Source organism: Alligator mississippiensis, chromosome 6, assembly GCF_030867095.1.
Source record: "Alligator mississippiensis isolate rAllMis1 chromosome 6, rAllMis1, whole genome shotgun sequence".
Lineage (NCBI taxonomy): Eukaryota > Metazoa > Chordata > Crocodylia > Alligatoridae > Alligator > Alligator mississippiensis.
The window spans coordinates 53,641,690-53,662,138 of NC_081829.1; the positions used below are offsets into that span (position 1 = coordinate 53,641,690).

Genomic DNA, 20,449 nt, shown 5'->3' on the forward strand with positions numbered 1-20,449 from the left:
GCAGTCTAGCTCAGCCAAATCAGGGCTGCCACATGCACTACTGTTATCTGTCACCAAGCTCGCAGAGCAAGCTGAGATGAATGCACAGGGACTCTCCCCCCTCCACCCCACCCAGTTGCTTAGCACTTAAATGCTTGTTGAAGGGTCTCCAGGTGAGTTTTTCTACCAGAAAAACAAACCTGTGAAAATTCTCCCAGATCATCTGAACATGTGTATGAAGCCTAAATGTTTACTCAAAATCTGAGAGTTTGATCTCTGGCAACATAAGGACATGAGTGGATACTGAAATGAATGTTTCATTTAACCCATTTGAAAAGTATTCTTGACTTCAGTTTTCTCAACCTTGTGATGCATTGTATCTGTGGGGAATAATACTCCATGATTAAAGATTAAAGGTTTATTTGGATTTAATTCTTTTATCCAAACTTTAAGAATGAAGAAAAGCTTGAGGTTAGGAAAAATCATTTACACAAGCATTCTGTTAAATATCAAGGGTATATGAAGTTCTGTCTTTTATAGACATAATTCTTCAATTTTACATTGATTTTAACTTAGCAACTTTAGAGATGACATTAGAGAAACAATATAAAAACCTGAGAAAACACAGAACCACACCACAAGCTGCAGATGTTTCAAAATGCTGAACAGCTTTGGGGTTGAGAAAACCTCTTTATTAATGTTATTTAGTACCACCATTTAATTATGAGCAAGCCTTCTCCTCAGACTTTTTCTTTACATGGTGCTAGTTCATATAGAGAGAGATCAAAACTCTTTCATCTAACAATTGGGTTCCACACCAGAAGGGGATTCCAAACCAAAGGAAGATCACTTAATTCTCAGATCATTTTAGATGAAAGTAGATTCCATTGCTACAAAGCATGCTGAAATTTTATCCTTGACCTTAATCACAAACTTGTGTGGAAATCAGTTTCTGCCATGAAGTATTCGGCAAAGTGAAATGGATGTAATTTTCACAGGTCTCTACAGAGCTCTGCAGAACTCTGTTAAGTCACTTTACACCCTTTGTTGTTTTTATTCTTGTGTCACAAGCCTACTATTGAACTGATTTGAGAAAGATGTTAAAAATGTTGTTAGATACTTCCTCTTAATCAGCTGATTCTTACTCTGTTTGTGCCAGAACTAATGCAGTAGTGATGGCAATAGCTCTGAATACCTAAAGTATCAGTATATTCCTCTGTGTTAAACTCAGTAATTCAGGGCCACTAGCTAGGTCTGAATAGTGTGGTCAGAAAGAGTCTCTGTTTTAGGATTATATTTAAAAAGTTATTTCCTTGCTCACACTGTTTCTCTTTCAAACTGTGGCTGTTCTGTTGCTGGCTATATCTATATTCTGCTGAAGCAGTAATGTACTATTGTCCGTGTGCTAGATTTCTATAGTAGGACTTAAACAAGAATTTCCAGCTTGCTTTCACTTAACTCTTAATACAGGCCCCATATTTTCTAAAATTCACTCCCTCAAAGCACGGGTGGAATATAATGAGCTACTGATCTTTTTCATTCAATCTTAGAGCATATGCATGCTGACACATGTATACAGTGTCACCTCCCAAAGAAAGGATGTCCAATTTCTGAATGTTAGGGGCCACAGGACCCCCAGCCACATAGTGTGGGCCAGCCCTCGCTCCCCAGGTGACATGCTGCATGGACCATGTGCCAAGTCATGTGAAACCTCCCTGCACCTTCCTACATTGTGTGAGCCTCCCTCCTCCAACCCCCTCTCCTTGTCACATGGGCCCCCATTGCACTGGGCAGCCCCGCTACTGGGCCTGCTATGGCAAAATGCTCCAGGGTTGGGGGAGCAACATTTCACTCTCACCACTCACTCCTCACCCCCAACAGACATTGCTGGGTGTGGGACTGCACTGTTGGGCTCCTATATCTGGGAAGCCTGGGGCTGCCCCTGTCATGGAAAAGATTCCCAGAGGTGTGTGGGAAGAGGTCTGGCATCCCCCTCATAGTTGGGACCTGGGGCTAGTGCCCTGCTCACCCCTCCATCCCTCCCTCTCCCCAGTTATGTTCCTGTCTTTAGGTACTAACATCCTTTTGTAAATTTTGCTCTATACTTTAAAGATTAAATATGATGACTCATGGAAATAGGTGATTACCTACTTAGGCAAAAATTAATGCAGAGGTCGATTTGAACTGACTTTTTGTTTTGCTATCCAGCTGCATTATGATTTTATAGCTAAAGTTTGAGATCCATATAAACTTGACATAATACTGCAAAGACTCCCACATACCATGCATGAAAAATATGCCAATTCATTAAAATAATCCTATCTTCCAAATTAAATTTGAAAGTTACAGCTAGTGTTTAACTAGAGCACTATCAGAAGCACAACTTTGGTGCAGAGGAAATGCAGATATAAAATGTAATGTTCATCAAACTGAAATATTGATATTACTGAATCAGGCCAACCAGGTCCTATACCTACATTCCCATAGAGCACTGCAAATACTCCAGGGTCCCGACCTCCAATATTGCTACTGTGCCTTTCCTCAGGCTGCCTCTCTGGTGAATCTGAACTGTATAATTCATTTTGAATAAAAGTTATTGGAACTGGCAAAACCTCTCAATACTGCAGTTTATTTTTCAGGGGGAAGGGGTGAAGTTAAAGTGGAAAGAAAGCTAAGGACATTTAGGCTCCTCTAGTTTTCCCAGACTACACTTTAAGCCACCTTGATGCTTATCCAGTTTTACAGGCCACAGGATGATGGACTGGTTCCTGACAGAATATATAAAAAGCACTGCTTTGACTTGCATCCCCCTTGGCCGCAGTGGTGAATAGGGGTAGTTTGGCACTCAGGAAACGTTTCTTGCACTGGAAAGTTCTCCCACTCTGAGGGCTTTTCATTGGCAAAGGGGAATTTTATGGGAGAAGAATCTGCTGGGTTTATTGCCAGTTCAAACTTCTGGAGTAAAACAATGCAGCCAGAGCATAGCAGAATGTGGTCTTCAATTTTAAAAAGCATTTTAACTTTTTAATTAAGTGAAAATGTCTGACAAGACAGCTTTATCAGACTCTTGTCTCCTAGGTAATTCAATTCCCTAGTTACAGAATTAATTTTTGATCAAGGCATCAGGCTCTGTAGCTGATGGAGATCATATGAATAAAATGCACCTCCTTTAAGGTCTTTCCAAATTTTAAAAGATACAGTATCTTAGCTATATCCTGAACTCAGTTACACTAGGGTACATGAAAATAACTCTACCGAAATTAAAAGAGGTAGCTCAGATGTAAATGAGATCAGATTCTGACCTACACTAGTGGTAAATTTTAGAAGGCAAGAGCCTTAGAAAAAACAGTATTGGGTAAAACACATTCTTTTCCGGGTTTTGTACAAGATTAGTAATGCCTCCAATGTTGTCAATTTTATCTACTCTGTTAAATTTTTAGCACAGCTTTATTTGAGAGCTTCCAGAAACAGCCTTAATTAGAGCATCAGTCCATCAGTTTTGTATGCTACCACTGATCTTGCTTTCACTCTATTTTTCCCTGCCTGATAATGGAAATCTATATAGCAGTGTTAATTAAAAGGCATTGAAGGTCACCTGATTAGCAGTACCTTCTTTACAGAATTGACTGGAATTTACCAGTCACTCACTGCTCTGTCAACATTAATTCAATGTAGGTTTACTTACCATGCTAACAAGTTAAATTACTGTTTTTCATAATAAAATAAATAGTTTTTAAAATATATATCTAGAATTAAACAAATATCTTACAGGGTTCCTTCTTAACAGCATCTTAAAATAAAAAGCTACAGCTTGGGCATGACACTACACTTGGCAGGGGCGACATGTAGGGGGTGCATGTGCACCCCCTGCGCATGGCAGTATACCCCCTACAGAAAGGGGCCACCAACAGGGTCGGTGGTGCCTGTGGGCAGTTGCCGCTTGCCATCCAGCCGCTGGTCCATGATCGCCCCTGGCCGCCCCCGACGCTGCCAGTGCTGCCTGCAGGTGGTCACCAACCTGTGGTTGGCACTTGCCACCCCACTCCCCACCTGATGACAGTGCCAGCAGCATCTGCAGGAGCTCCCCGCTCACTGCAGCCAGGCTCCTGCTACCGCCACCACTCCTGACACAGCCAGCGCAGCTGTGTCCCCCCAGCTGCAAGGGGCACGCACCATTCATGACACTTGGATAAATATAAGTAGATCAATTCTTATGAATGCTGGTTAACAGTTTGGAGCCAATGAAGAACAGCTTCTTTTACTTCTACAGAGTTTTCTCTTTTTATACTAGCATAGAATTTGGCATTGGACCAAACACTTCTCAGAATTTTGGTTGGGGCATGAACAGGAAGTTGTGGGGCTTGAGGATCATGGAAAGAAATGATCAGTAAAGAAACTTACCTGCAGTGATTTTAAAATCCACCCTCATCCAGCTCCTACTGTATTAACAAGTTCCATCCTCTGACTGCTGTCAAATTCCATACTACTTCAGAAACAAAGCAGCAAAAGAGAGGAGAGATATGATGAGGCTGAAGGCAGAAAGAAACTGCCAAGATGCCATCAGTGGAAATGTTTCTGAATAGAGAGTACGAAAAAATGGAACAGATGCCTAAAACAAGTACAAAATTGAGTTCATCTCCCAGATCGGTAGCAGAACTAAGGGAAGAGGCTGAGACAGGGAGTCGTGTTAGAAAGGAAAGGGAATAAGAAGTAAAAAACTGGAGCTATAAGGGGCATACGTATCTCTTGAAAATATACACACCATGGAGACATCAATTCTGCCAGATCAAAAATCATTTTAATTCCTGGAATTCCCCGCTAAAGTCACTGTAATAGGGAACCCCCTACCCCTATTACATATAAAGAGGGCCCTGTATCTTTAAGGATGCCAGCTCAGGATGAAGGTCACACTTCCCCCATGGATTATGTATGAGACCTGACCACAGGATACAGACAGGGAGAGAGAAAATAGTGTACAGGTAGCAGCTCTGGTCAGCTGCAGAACCACAAGCAGGTAAGCCCTGAAAGCAAGCCAGGTTCAAAGGAGACTGCTGTGTAGGTGGGCCAGGCCTGAGAAACTATGGAGAGAGTGAGCCAAGACCCAGGGACCATGGTATAGGCAAGCCATGAAATGTTTAATTACTTTTCCAAAGATCCTAAATAATAATATATACTCAAAATGTGATCAGACTGTAGGAGTTTGCTCTTGAAATGTAACACTTCTCTCTTGTGCTTCATTGGTTAAGTACTCTACTATACTTAAGAGTGTATTACAAGTGAAATCCTTACATAAGGGCAAAATATCCCACAGCTTGATCATGTCATTTCTATTAAGCTCACTTAAAATTAGCTCCTATTAAAAGCATCTGTTTTCCTCTAATTTGCTTTCAGATTGTTACCTACTGTGATCTGAAACACAACTGAAGTACATTATGCTGTAAGATTTATAGCCATATATCTAGAAATACATTAGATTTTAATTATAGGTCTTATTTTGCTAAACACCAAACCACATCTTGAAGTAGATATGCTACTTCACTAACCCACAGATAATAGAATCCTCAAAACATGCATATCCACTCAGCTGAGATTAATTTAATAGAATATAACTATATCATGTGTTCCAGATGAGTGACACAGATTCAGTCCAAGGCATGGATCATGCACAGGGTTGGTTTGTGGGGCTGGTCCATGGGTGTCATCCAGTGAACTGACCCAACCTAATTCACCCAGATCTGGCCACACACCAGCCCGCCCCACATGCCTGGATCCAGCCAAACACTGGCACAATCTAAAACACAGGGCCATGTTATCCAGCCTGTGAGGCTCCCCACAGGTTGGGAAATTTGGAAACATTGTCCCCACTATCCCACTACCAAATTTCCAGACCTTTCGGGAGGCCCATGGACCACATAACACAGCTCTATGGGCCAGGCATTGAGCATCCCCTGTTCTAGAATTAGAAGCCAAGGTCCTTGTTTTAATAGGATATGTGAATAGGAATGCAGCTTGGATAAAATAAAAACAATCTGCTCTCTCGGAGAAAAATCACCCATATACTTGTTTTTAGAACTGAACCTTTGTTGTTTTTTCACTTACAATTTCCATAATGGAAACAAGGTGCAACAAACTACTGTGTAAAAGGCTGTTCTTGTGATCCTTCCATGCTCTCCAAAAGGAATTAATGTAGAATAAAACCCACTGTTCCCCAGTGCAGAAGAAAAGAGGGTGGGCTGCCTGTCTACTCCCTTCAAAAGTCATAGAAAGGAAGGAGACACATACTCAGGCTTATAAAGAGGTAGAGAGAGAGAGAGAGAGAGAGAGAGATGGTGCTAGTCAGGTATGATGAGTCTAAACAGGACAGTGACTGTGTCAATTTTTTTGTCATCCGTTGCTTACAGAATGGCAAATTAAAATAAAGCTGCACAGTACTATAGGAGATAAAATGATTTTTTAGCCTTGTTGTAAGTTGTGGCTTAAAAAAGGGATGTCTAAGAGTGCTTGACGGATCAGGGCCTGGAACAAGAAGGTGTGCTAGGTGATGATGACTACTGTTAAATGGCAAGAGGAGTTGGTTCCCTCCTCTTGTTATGGATCTGTTATAATAGAGATTTGGTAAATAGAAGCCAGCTTGAAGCTAAGTCCTGCACGGAGTTGTTCTTTTACTGGGTGAAGAATGGGAAAGAACGGAGAGATCAATAAGGGAAATAAGTCAACTACTGGTTCGTGGGGGGGGGGGGTTGGGGGGTGCTATTTTGTTTTTCTTAAAGCAGATGGACCCACAGGCCACCTCATATCGTATTTTGATTAAGTGGCAAGGGGTCAATCCTAGCAATATGAAGTCAGGGCAGGAGGCAAAAAGATGCTTATTTAGAAATCTGGTGGACATTTTTGGAATTTACTAAAAAAGAATCTTCTCCTGCCTCCAAACCAGAAAATCCAAGAACCTTTTTTGAATACTGAAGTGCAAGTTCTGTGTGAGAAACCTTGAGAATAAATTTAAAATACATTTAAAAATTAAGAGTAGAAATGAGAAAAAGATAATGAGATTTGTGCTATGCCGAGTTACAGGGAAAAGGAGGGGGGAAACAGTAATAATGCGGTTTATTATTGTACACAGGTGAAGAAAAACAAGGGCTTGGCACTGACAGAAACCTTAAGGACATGTTGGAGACTGGGGGCAGGAGAAGAAGGGAATACAAGATTTCTATGGACATTGATTTGGATTATGGCAGCACTGTTGATAGATTAACGTGTCTTTGTGTATGTTTTGGGAAACTGGATATGCTCATAAATATTAAATCTGTTATTTTATGGGTCAGATTCAGTAATAAAGTTTTTTTTTAATCTCAGCAGGGTCACCTGCAAACTTTAGCTTCTGAATATTTGGGTACTGATCGGAAGCAAACTTGGAAGCTTTGTATGGAAACTAAACTAAACTACAATTTGATCTCTTGTTTATAATATCCTCTAAGGATTAATGGAAAGAGTCCAAATCCCTACAGCAAATGAAGAATATAATCAGATTTCCCAGCTAAGTCATTAGACCGCTGTATTTCACAAGTACATATGTAGATGTGAAACTACTTTATAGAAAGTGTTTTAAAAGGTACATACTTTTTATATGTATATACATTTATCCAGAGTGGTTTATACAATATATGTAAAGAGTTATTTTATCTAAGTGTAAGTGCATTCAACTTGATCACATAGATTTTCTCAACTCTGGAGTCTGTTGTAACTGCCTCAGAACCACGTCTTTTCCCTGTTCTGTAGAGACTAGCCTGAGCACTATGAAAGAAGTGTGTGCCTATTAAATCCTGTGCCTTAAGTAAACCCTACAAAACTGATGCCAGCTGGGATGATTTAAAAAAAATATGAACTAGAAATGGGACTGAAACCACTGACAAGAGGAACTGTTTTCCCCCATAATATTTGCTGCAAGCAAGAATGGCTTTCAAAACCACAAAAAATACTCTGGAAACAGAGGGGTGGAGGTAATGTTCAACACATTTGCAGTAGAAAAGAAAAATGTTATGAATAGATAATTCTATTTATTTAAGAGAAATAATGACACTTAGTAAATTATTTTCAAACTGGTTCTTAAATTCAGGCTGCTGCAGAAATGCTTCATTTACTCAGAACAAGAATGAGAATTTCACACTTGGGACTAAATTCAGGCTATTTTGCTACTGACTTTACAGGCTTTCCTTTCTAAGTTATATCACAAAAGACTGTCATTATGACAACCCTTCCATCAACTTGTCCTCCTCCAAATTACTCTTTCAAACTTACCTTGTCATGATGCCTCCAAATATTTGACAATGGCTAAACAGTTGGCATGCTGTGAATGCTACCTATTATGCCAGTTACAATTATTACCTTGTGTTCTGTTCATCTGATTGATATATCCTCCTGTTCTTTGTCATATGCTTAGATTTTAAGCTCTGTGTGGTAACAGACTGTCTTTTCACACTCCGTGTGTTTACAGTCTCTGGCACTAAAGGGCTTTGATTCCCAATTGTGGTTCAGTATCAATACAAATAAATAAATCAATAATCACCAAATCTGTCACTGCATGTCTTAAAGTAGAATGGGGACACACCCTTGCATTTTGTCCACCCAAAACACAATCTAGTTCCAGTCTACTTCTCTACAAAAGGTGTTACGAATTGGAAAGAAAAGGATTTAGTAAAGGACCAATGATAAATAGAATCTCATTTTTGGCTTGTCTAGGGAGGTAGCTTTGGCTATCATTCCTAATTAAACCAAAATTAAGTTCAGAGACAAACATGTTAATACAAGTTGATTTACCATCTGCTCATTCAGTCAAAATAATTAAAGTTTAGAGGGTTACTTCTCAAGGGGACTTATTTTTAATTTTCCAACTTTGTTTTTACCCATCAAATGATGTTTCTACAAACACTGCTAAAAGTTTACCCATCAATTTGGCCATGTCACTCTCCACTAGATCCTCTTCCTCACCACATTCAAATTCAAATTTCTTATTCATTTTTTAATTCCTACATAAATCTACTTCTTCAAATTTCTCCATCACTGTTGTTTCTCTTTTTGTGTTTTCCACCTTCTGCTTTCCTACAATGTCAGTCAGAGTACAGCACTTTCACGTAATATAGACCTCATCTATCTGTACTTCACAAAAACAATTGGCATAGTGCCACATAGGAAATTATTAGTTAAGATAGAGAAGGTAAGGATAAACACAAGAACTAGATGAAAGGTACAGAACTGGCAGAACAGGGGGAAATGATGCCTTAACTTGAAATGGGAAAGTATCAGCCTGAAAGGAGGTTACTTAGAGAGCCTGGTGGATTGATCTTAGCATGGATCTTAATTAATATTTTCCTTTCCAGTACAAAAAGGATAGATATATGTTAAAGAAATTTACTGACAATACACATCTGGGGATATCTTCAATACAGAGCAGAATCAGAATTATCATACCAGAAAAGTAACCAATGAAGTTGAGGATAGCACAGCTGATCCGACTGAATAGCAGGTACAGACGTTGCCTGAGGCTGTTGTCCTGCAGGACCAGGTCCCTGCTGATCCCAGGGTTTCAGGGGCCCAATCCTGTAGGACAACAGCCCCAGGTGCCTGTCCCTGACCTGGAGTGTGTATCTGCAAGCACAGAACAGGGAATCTCATGGGGTTCACTTGCTCTGCAGTGTGAAATATGTGCCCCAGAATCATTTGCCCTGGGAGGCTGGAGAATATGGAGAGACCCAGGCTGCAAGGACTGAGAGATAGCTGAACAGATGTCTGGTGCGATAAAGCAGCACAAACTGTTAATATGAACTGTCATGCTCACATTTTTGGGCATTTGGGACCTGACAAGGGGTAAGGACATCTGTCCATTCATGTTTTGTGCCACCATAAAAATATTTCTGGCACAAAAAGGGCAACATCCAGTTGCAGCCCAATAGAAAAAAAAAGAGGAAATTAAACTGTCCATAGCACAAGCTCATAACAGCATCTACCAAAACCTAAGGGATCCTCAGCTGGCAAGAAAGTGACCTGGGTGTATTAGTTAATCCCAGTGTGACTGTGAGCCATCTACAAGTTTAACAAGCAGAGTTGGAGCCCTGGCAAACCTTGGGGGAGAGTCGGGGTGTGGCTTCAAGAGCTGGATTGGCAGCAGGCACAGCAGTCTTACCCATGCCAGGAACTCCCTGGGTGAGCTGTTACTGCTGCTACCAAATGCTCTGCTTGCACCAGCTGTTGCTCTTAAAGCAGCAGTAGCAGCAGCCAGGCACTGCTTTGGAGTACCCAACTTGGGTACGCCATGGGGCTGCTCTTGCTGCCAGAGCATAGACTTCAAGGTGTGGGGTATTCCAGCACCCCTCCTAACTTGGTACCCCTCTCACCCACCCCTAGTTGTGCTACTGAAGCCATTAATGTGATATGGCTGTGAAAAAGATAAACACAATGTTAAGATGAATCTGACAAGTAGTAGGGATAGGGAAGCATTAATGCTAGCCTACACATCTCTGGCCAGACTTTCTGTAGAACACTGAATACATTCCATCTTCACCTATCCATATATCCTCCAGAAAGACTAATTCAAACTGGAAAAGGTGCACAGAGATGTAATTAAGATGATTAGGAAAATAGACAGCATATTTTATGAGAGGAGACCACAGGTATGCCTAAACTAAACATTTACAGAACAAGGCAGTGCCATGCTGAGAGACACCATGCTTGACCTACAGTGTTACTTCCTAGACCAGAAGTTGCATAGCTGCCTCTTGTCTGCCTGCAGCGCTGCAGTCAGGCGGTACACTATTTCCTGTTCACAAAGTAGCGTATGCAGACTAAACATGATGCGTCTCAGCATGATACTGCCTCACACTAACTAAGCAGCATCAATATACCTTAAATGAGCTTGGTTTCCTTAGTGTAGCAAAGCAAAGGCTGAAAAGGAATACAATTACTTTGTATAAATATATTGGAGGGTGAACAGCAGGGAGGGAAGAGAGTTATTTAAGATACATTTGCAAAAGAACATATCTACCATGACCCTTACAAGTTCCTTACAGGAAATCCATTGGCTAATTATAACAAAGGCATTAATGATATGTTTTTAAAAGCTATATCAACAAATGACCAATCATCACCCTGACCACATTACTTGCACTTCTATACTTTTCTCTTTCCTTTATCTGCTTTAGAGTGTAATTTCTTCGGCAAGACTCTGCAAATTCAACAGAAGGCAGAGCACATATGAGATCATAGGTGCTGCCAGTAAAAATCATAATAACTGAATAGTATATGGTCTGAATTCCTTCAGCCTGACAGCATGAGTTTGATAGCCTGCTCCTAAAATCCAGTGGTTTGCAAAGATTCTCTCACAGAAACATTGAAGTGTCACAGATTCATTACTGTAGAGTTGTCCCTTGCTGCTTCTGTATCTACCCAGACTCCACAGGACTACAGAAAAGTGGAACTGTGTTCTGCATTAGGTCAATAGGTTAGGGTTTGAAGACAAAGTTCCAGACTATGCTCCAGGAACTACTTCAACTGGATTTTGGAGTATGAAGGAAATGCAGGACATGGAGGGGAAAAGGGACAGCCCCAGCAGAGTCTGCTGAGTTGCCAGCTCCCGCAGGCAACACAGATGACACTGTAGCTACCACCCCCACTCTCCCCAAGACCAAATGCAAAGTGTTTGTCATGGGAGACTCCATCCTCAGGGGGACTGAGGGGGTAATCTGCGGCCCTGACCCCTTAGCCTGGGAAGTTTGCTGCTTCCTGGGAGCCAGAATCTGAGACATTGCGGAGAAGATCCCTAAACTCCTCCAGCCCACTGACCACTACCCTATGCTCCTCATCCACGTGGGCACCAATGACATGGCTCGGAGTGCTCCCAGCCTGATCATGAGGTGCTACAGGGATTTGGGTGCAGGGCTTAAAGGTCTGGGGGCGCAGGTGGTGTTTTCTTCGATCCTCCCAGTCTCAAGCTATGGGTTGAGGAGGAAGAGAAGGATCCAGGTAGTCAACCAAAGACTGTGGCGCTGCTGTCGTCGGCAAGGCTTTGGCTTCCATGACCACAGTCTGCTCTGTAACCCGGGTGATACTCCAAGAGGTACCCCCTCTCCAATTGAAGGGATCAAAGCAGGTGCACAAGTGCTGTGGGAGGTGTAGGGACTCTCCTCCCCATATAGAGCAGAGCCAGACCACCAATGGGGACTTAAACATATACCTTTTAATGAGGGAACAATACTGGGAAATAACAGGCATAAATCAGGGGGTATAGTAGACACCACAATGCCCCAAGGGGGCAGGATTCAACAAGGGTTAGACACTTACAATCATTGACAAAAGACAGGGTTAACAAAACATAAAACACAAACAGCAGAGCAAACAATACTGGTTGGGGAAATATAAAAAGGCACAAAATACAAAATGTTAAGGAAATATAGGGCCTAGGTACTCAGAGCAGGAGAGAGCACAATGACCCCTTTCCACTGCAAGAAGACTTTCTTCTTGTTAGCTCACTCAGCCCAAGTCACCCCAGCTGAGACCTGAGCTCAGATCTTCTATGTGATAGGCAGAAATGCTGCCACACAGCCACCACTGGTCACACTGCTCCAAACTGCTAGGGGTCTTGACCTTCCCGGGGCCCCAGACTCATGTCGAGCTGCCTGGCCTCTGATTGGAGGAGATGGAAGCCAAGCAAGAAACCTCTCAGGTTGCTGCTCAGATCCTTGCTGGAGTGGGGGAGCCTCTCCTGCTGGCCACAGCCTCTTGTAGGGGATCCTGGAGCTCAGCAGGAGCCTCTCCTGCCGGCTGCACGCCGTGCTGCTAAGGGTCCAACTGCTGCCTGCAGGTCCCGCTCCTTCAGGCTTTTCTGGGGCAACTGCTCCTGCTCCCTGGCTCAGCTCTTGCCAGCTCGTTGAAGCTCCTTCCTCATGGTCCCTCGCTGGTCTCTCCTGAGCCAGCCGTGCTGCCTCTTTTATCCCCCTCCAGGTGACCCAAGGGGCCAATCAGGGGACATGGAGGGTGAGTCTCTGGGGCCTGATTGGTGAGGAAAGGGAATCCCAAGTCCTCCAATTTTCTTTTGCCCTTTCAAAACCCCTGGGCTAGGTCACTGCCAGCCAGCCCGTCACAGCTCTTTGGAGAGAGAGGCAGTGAGCTGCTGGGAAGGGACAGCTTCCACCTCTTTCTGCTGGGGAGGAGGCTCTTCTCAGCCACACTGGCTCACCTGCTCCACCAGGCTTTAAACTAAGCTCACCAGGGGGTTGGGGGGACTACTGCCACTGCTGGCCTGCTGAGCAACCCTTACAAAGCCAGCAGGCCAAGGCACTTAAGGGATCCCACCCCAGTCCCAGGCCTAGAACAAAATGTAGGCAAGGCAAGGGCCCCCAAGGGGACACTTGAGTACCTATACGCAAACGCCAGGAACTTGAGGAATAAACAGGAAGAACTTGTTCTCCTGCTAAATGCAAATAACTATGATGTCATAGGGATAACGGAGACCTGGTGAGACTCCACCCATGACTGGGACACAGGTATAGATGGCTATACCCTGTACAGGAGGGATCTAGTGGACAAAAGGGGCTGGGGCATAGCTCTCTATGTCAAGGAAAGCTACGCATCCTTGCAAGCCAACATTGGCACCCACAGTGGACGACTTGAGACCCTCTGGGTTAAAGTCTGTGGGGAACATGGCACAGGGGATACTATGGTGGGAGTCTACTACAGACCCCCTACATAGGGTCAAGACCTTGACCAAGAGTTCACCAGGGAATGTATGGTTGTCATGGGAGACTTTAACTACCCAGACATCTCGTGGGAGGAGTGCTCATCCAAATCCGAGCAGTCACAAAGCTTTCTCTCATGCATGGATGACCTCTATCTGACACAGGAAGTCTACGGGCCGATAAGAGGTAAAGTGCTGCTTGACCTCGTACCGGCAACCGGGCATGACCTAATCAGCAACCTAACAATTGAAGGGAAGCTGGGTGACAGTGACCACGAGCTGATTACCTTCACCATCTGCCGTAAGGCTGGCAAGTCAGTCAGCAATACAGAAGTCCTTGACTTCAGGAAAGCTGACTCTGACAATCTCAGGAGGCTTGTCAGAGAGGCCCTAAAGGGCCACAACCAAAAGAAGAGGAGAGTTCAGGACGAGTGATTGCTTCTCAAGGGAGCAAACCTGGATGCACAAGCAAAGTCCATCCCATCTCAGAGGAAAGGCAGCAAAAGGGCACAGAAGCCCCCTTGGCTCTCCTGGGAACTGGCGGACCTCCTGCATCTTAAAAGAAAGACCTACAAGGATGGAGGACTGGAGCTACCACCAAGGAGAAATACTCTGCTCTGGTCCAGACCTGCAGAGAGCAAACCAGGAAAGCCAAGGCTGCAATGGAACTCCAGATAGCTACAAATATCAAGGACAATAAAAAGTCCTTTTTTAGATATGTGGGGAGCCAGAGGAAAAGCAAGGGCAACATTGGACCCCTGCTAAACCAGATGGGACAACTGACAACTGATGCCCAGGAAGAAGCGAACTTGCTAAATGGGTACTTTGCGTCAGTTTGCGAGGGAGATTCCTTACCCTCCATCAAAGCTGACCTCACGAAGAAACACCCTGACAGGTGGATACTAAGTCAGCTGGCCCTGACGGGCTACACCCAAGGGTACTCAAGGAGCTGGCAAGCATCATAGCTCAGCCCCTGGCATGGATCTTTGAGAGCTCTTGGTGCTCTGGTGAAGTGCCTAAAGATTAGCTGCGATAATATAGTTTGGGATGGTCCTATTTTGATCACTGAGTTGGACTATATGACCTCCTGAGGTCCCTTCCAACCCTAATTTTCTATGATTCTATGTCTTGGGAAGTCTGCTGCTTGCTCACAGCCTGTATCCAAGATGTCATAGAGAGATTACCAAGACTCGTCCATCTCTCTGACTGCTACCCCATGTTGCTCATCCATGTGGGCACCAATGATACTGCCAGGGGAGACCCTGAGCACATCAAAAGTGACTACAGGGCTCTGGGTGCAAGGGTGAAGGGGATGGAGGGCTCAGGTGGTATTCACCTAAATACTTCCAGTCATGGGAAAGAGTCCAGACAGGAGCAGGCACATCCTGCAGATTCACAGATTGTTAGGGGCTGGAAGGGACCTTGCAGATCATTGGGTCCAGCACCCCCCCAACTCTAGGCAGGAAGACAACTGGGGTCAAGTGACCCCAGCACGGTGACTGTCCAGTCTCCTCTTGAAAGCCTCCAGGGTAGGTGACTGTGCCACCTCTGGAAGGAGTTTATTCCAGTCTGGACACCCTGACTGCAAAGGAGTTTTTCCAGATATTAAGACTGAAGTGACCTTCCAGGAGTTTGTATCCATTGGTCCTGGTCTTCCCTGGGGGTGCCCTAGTGAACAGTTGTTCACCAAGCTCCTGATGTACTCCTCTGATATAGCAGTAAGCTGCTATCAAGTCCCCTCTCAACCTTCTCTTCTTTAGGCTAAAGAGGCCCAGGTCCCTCAGCCTTTCCTTGTATGGCTTGCCTTGCAAGTCCCTGATCATACAGGTTCTTTTCTGGGCCCTCTCAAATTTTTCTGTGCCCTTAATGAAGTGCAACACTCAGAACTGGATGCTGTGCTCCAACTGCGGTCCCACCAGTGCTGAGTACAGCGGAAGAATCACTTCCTTAGTTTTACATGAGATGCATCAGCCGTGGTGCAAGTCAAGCGCACTAAGCCTATAGGTACGTTGAGGGCTGTTTGCCCCCAGATAGAGCACCTTACACTTGGAAGCATTAAACTTCATCTGGTTCTAATCTGCCCAGCTCTCGAGCCTGTCCAAGTCTACCTGTATCATCTGGCGTGACCACACTGCCCCATATCTTGGTGTTGTCCGTGAACTTGGCCAGTGAGCTTTTTACTCCCCGATCCAAATCATTGATAAAGATGTTGAAAAGCAACAGTCCAAGCCCGGGCCCCTGAGGGATACCACTGGCCATTTCATGCCTACATGACACAGATCCATTCATGAGACTCTCCGGGCCCTACCGTGTAGCCAGTTTCCCACCCACTGAACCGGGAGAAATGAAGGAAGGAAGAAAGGAAGGAAGAAGAGCAACAGAATAAGGAGCCTGTACTGGAGCCTGTTTTGTTCAATATCTTCATCAATGACCTGGAAGATGGCATAGAGTGCACCCTCAGCAAGTCTGCGGATGACACCAAGCTGTGGGGAGTAATAGATATGGTGGAGGGTAGAGCTAGGATTCAGAGAAACCTCAACAAATTGGGGGACTGGACCAAAAGAAATCTCCTGGACCCCAAGCACACAAGTGTAGATGTGCAGTATGTGGCACCACAGATCTGTTTGCAGCACCACATGCCACATATGCAGGTGTGCCCGGTGCTGCTACCTTTCAGAGTGAGGGGGAAGGGAGGGAGGGGTGGGAGAGGTTGACCCTAGGAGATCCCAGGGTCAAAAAAATGCACACCAAAATAAAAGTGGACCGGCACATGTGGCAGCAGTGCGCACCACCCAAAACCTGAGCCTGACCAGTCAGAGCCACACTCCAGCTGTCAACCAGGCTTCCAACTGCAGGAGCATTGCAGCTGCATCTCCCTAAGGCCCCCAGCACCCCCAGGTAAGTCTACTGGGATCAGCACAGTTGCTGGCCACAGCCTCCCCTACCCCACCCAGGGTAACCTGCCATGCACCAGAATGCCCATGGCAAGGGTGTTCTCTGGGGACAAGTAGCAGCAGCACAAGGTGTACACAATTGCTGCTTGTCCCTGGGGAGACAAATGGCCATGCTCAGACATGGCCACGAGGTTCAATAAGAAAAAGTGCAAAGTCCTGCACTTAAGACAGAACAGTTCTGTAAACCAGTACAGGCTGTGGACTGATTGGCTAGGCAGCAGCTCTGCAGAAAAGGATTTACAGTGGACAATAGGCTGAATTTGAGCCACCAGTGTGCCCTTGTTGCCAAAAAAGCTAATAACATAATGGACTGCATTGGTAGGAATGTTGCCAGCAGATCAAGAGAAGTGACTATTTCCCTCTACTCTGCACTGGTGAGGCCACATCTAGAGTACTGTGTCCAGTTTAGCAAAGAAAAGACTGAGAGGGGATTTAATAGCAGTCTTCAGCTACTGAAGCATGGTTCCAAAGAAGATAGAACTAGATTGCTTTCAGTGGTGGCAAATGACAGAACAAGGAGCAGTAATGGTCTCAAGTTGTAGCAAGGGAAGTTTAGGTTAGATATTAGGAAAAACTCTCTCACTAGGAGGGAAGGAAAATCCTGGAACAGATAACCCATAGAGGTTGTGGAGTCTCTGTCCTTGGATGTTAAGACGTGGCTAGATAAAGCATTAGCTGCGATAATATAGTTGGGGATGGTCCTATTTTGATCACTGAGTTGGACTATATGACCTCCTGAGGTCCCTTCCAACCCTAATTTTCTATGATTCTATGTCCTGGGACTTCTGGAGCAGAGTTCCTTCATCATCACCACACCTTACCAAACAATTACTAACAGGAAAACATGTTCTTTCCAAACAGTTACAGTCATCTTTACAGCTAATACATGTCCCTCTAGTAGCAAGTGAACACTGTAAAAGGAGCAAACTTACTTGAGATCATAGCAATTTTGCCAGATTCTCCTAATGACACGCTGAACAGAGATCACCTTTTGACCCACATTTGTTATGGAATCCCAGAAATGCTTAAGGTCACAGTTATGGTTTCTATACAATTCCAGATTGTCTAAAATAAGACAAGGGTTAGAATAGATTTCTCTTCACTTACCAAACCTCCAGATCCCTTAACAGATGTACTGTAGCTAAGGTTTGGCACCTTAGGATTTCTTCTTACTGCATTGTTCCAGAAATTGTCTAAGTAAAAAAGGTATTCTTATTCCCAGGGATTTTGAGACTGACAGGTCTTAATCATGAAAAATACTCTTGAGGCAATGCAGATGCCAAACACCATAACCCTTCACTGTTACAAGCTTTTCTAAAAGAATCTTAGGAATATATAGAAGCTTGAAAGCATGAGAATGCTGAAGGTTTTTCTTAAATACCTGAATATTAATCTCTTTTGTTTACAGTTACTTTTAAGTCTTTCATTACATCCCTGAGGAAATCTTCAAACCATTTGAACTGATATTTTAAATAATATCCCAGGAGGCCTGGGGACCACAGACATGGAGTTTGTCCATAATCTGGAATATTTCTATTTTATACAATTTTTAATGTTCATGGCAAATGTATTGATTCTAACCCCTATCAAGAAGGAGCTATCTTTGTCCTCATTTAATACTAAAGAATGGACTCAGGTATTAGAGACATAATAATTTTTGGTACATCTGACATCTATTCTAAATTAGATGGTAGGGTATTTAGATGGTAGGGTATTTAGGTTAGAACACAATATTTTTTTAAATGATCTCCCTAAAATCATGCATATCTAATCTAAATATAGAGGTAGTTAGTCATGTTAGTCTGAAATCAGGCAGAAGGTAGGTCAGGGTGGCATGTTAGGTTGCCTATACATGAGTAAGGAGGCTACTCAGATGCATGCTGGAGCATGGCAATTACCACACTCCAGCAGCCTCCTATATCTTGTATATCCGCATCCCCACACTTCAAAATGGCGACGGGGGCATGGGGACACTGATACATGAAACGCTCCGGGCACTATAATTAGACTGAGTCTTGGAGCCACTCTAATTAAAGCACCCTCCCCCTCCAAACTCCTGGAGCACATGTATAAATGCCCTTAGAAGCTAATTGGTTCAAAGAGGCATAATATTTCATAGTTGACAGCCTGCTTCATCAGATAGTATGAATGTACTGTGTAGTCCACCCAAATCTAAATTGTTTCAGCAGTGGTTTGAAGACAAGTCATGGTTATATGTAAATAAGTCCCTGTAAGCTGGCATTTCTTCCATCTCTTCCAGAATCTCTGAAAGTTGAGTGGAACCCATAGGAAAACATTCAGGAGGCTAAATCTTCAAGTCATCCAAACACTAATGACTGTCAGGTAAAACAAAACAAAAACAAATCTGGCACTGGAAAGAAAAGACTTTATGAACTGGCGAGGAATCTGAAACACTGGCATCCTTCTTCTGTATATCATAAGGAGTAGGCAGTGGAAAAGAAGGAAAGTGATATATTCTCAAAAGAATACATTCTGAAGGGATGGTAATGCCTTTTGAAAATAATGAACCTAATCTTTTTTAATCTATCACTTATTTTATATACTATGCAATTATATCTGGGCAACATGAACATTTTCAGTTATTTTTCATGGAAACTGTGAAATAGAGATGCATAAATGTTTTTAATAATTTGATATGAAAGAAACCCTCAAATCAAACACATATTAAAGTTTTATGCTTTCCCTCATGTAACATGCTTAGATTTATATTAATCAAATGATAAATTTCCAAATCATTACTTAAAAATGTAGTTGAATATAGAAATATCGTTCTGTTTTCTGTCACATTAGACCTTTATTGTACACCGCATAGGTAATAGACGTACTCAGAAAACAGACCATAGGGTATTTCTCATGTTACTACTTGAGGAGTTATTTTACTAAGCAATTTTCCTTGCAACCAATTGGCACTGCAGTACAGAAATCTTTTTCATACATTTACAACCAAAACCATTTTTGCAATCTTGATTTTATTTAAGCTGTTTTCTTCAGTGAAATGGTTTAACAGATATTATTGCTAATGAATAATGCTGTTACAAATTAATTAACGTGTATTAAGTAATAAAACTAGCAATAAAACTGAATGGAGAGTATTCTACTTTTGTAGAATGATGTCAATGCAAATCTAGTGAGATGGCATTACAACAGGCAGTAGCCATGAGAGTCCTCCAGGATAGCGTCATGATGACAGCAGCACAATTTTATTGCAGTTCTATTATGGCTGAAGTACTCTGAAAATTTAATTTGACTGTTTGGCATCTAAGCCAATTACTCATGGAAGACTGGCTGGAAACTGATCAAGTCTTGACTCAACAACACTTATCATTCACTACTGCCATAAAATAAAAAAAATAGCAACTTCCAAAGGACATGAGGTAAGAGAGGATCAGGGAGATGTGAAAAGTCTTAACACTTAATATGCTCTTGCTGATGAAGATCTCCATAGCAGGCAAAACTGGGTCTCATCATAATTAGAGGGCAAAAGCCTATATCTATTTTCCTGACAATCAAAATCTGAATTTATTTCAATCCATCCAGTTCCTAGCCATAGACTTTAAACATCCTGAAAGAAATGACCGTGCAGAATTTTTAGAGGGTTGAAAATCAGATCTGGATATGAATTTTGTAGTTAAAGCTTATTTTCTAATCCTAATTTCAACAAAAGTTTTATATCTTAAAAACAATTTTTAGGAGTTAGATTTCTCTTATCATCCTTCACATACCCTGAACATAAGCAGGAATCCTTATTCTCCTGTGACTTTGCATTACTATG

The 20,449-nt window shown here is 43.0% G+C and overlaps 2 protein-coding genes across 3 annotated transcripts in view; one reads left to right on the forward strand and one right to left on the reverse strand.

The window, feature by feature from the left end:
• CTNNA3 (catenin alpha 3) overlaps positions 1-20,449 on the reverse strand; it is a 1,574,321-nt gene that overhangs the window by 932,124 nt on the left and 621,748 nt on the right.
• The window catches only part of LRRTM3 (leucine rich repeat transmembrane neuronal 3), a 180,467-nt gene that overhangs the window by 71,485 nt on the left and 88,533 nt on the right, over positions 1-20,449 (forward strand). The gene's annotated exons all lie outside the window — the stretch shown is intronic.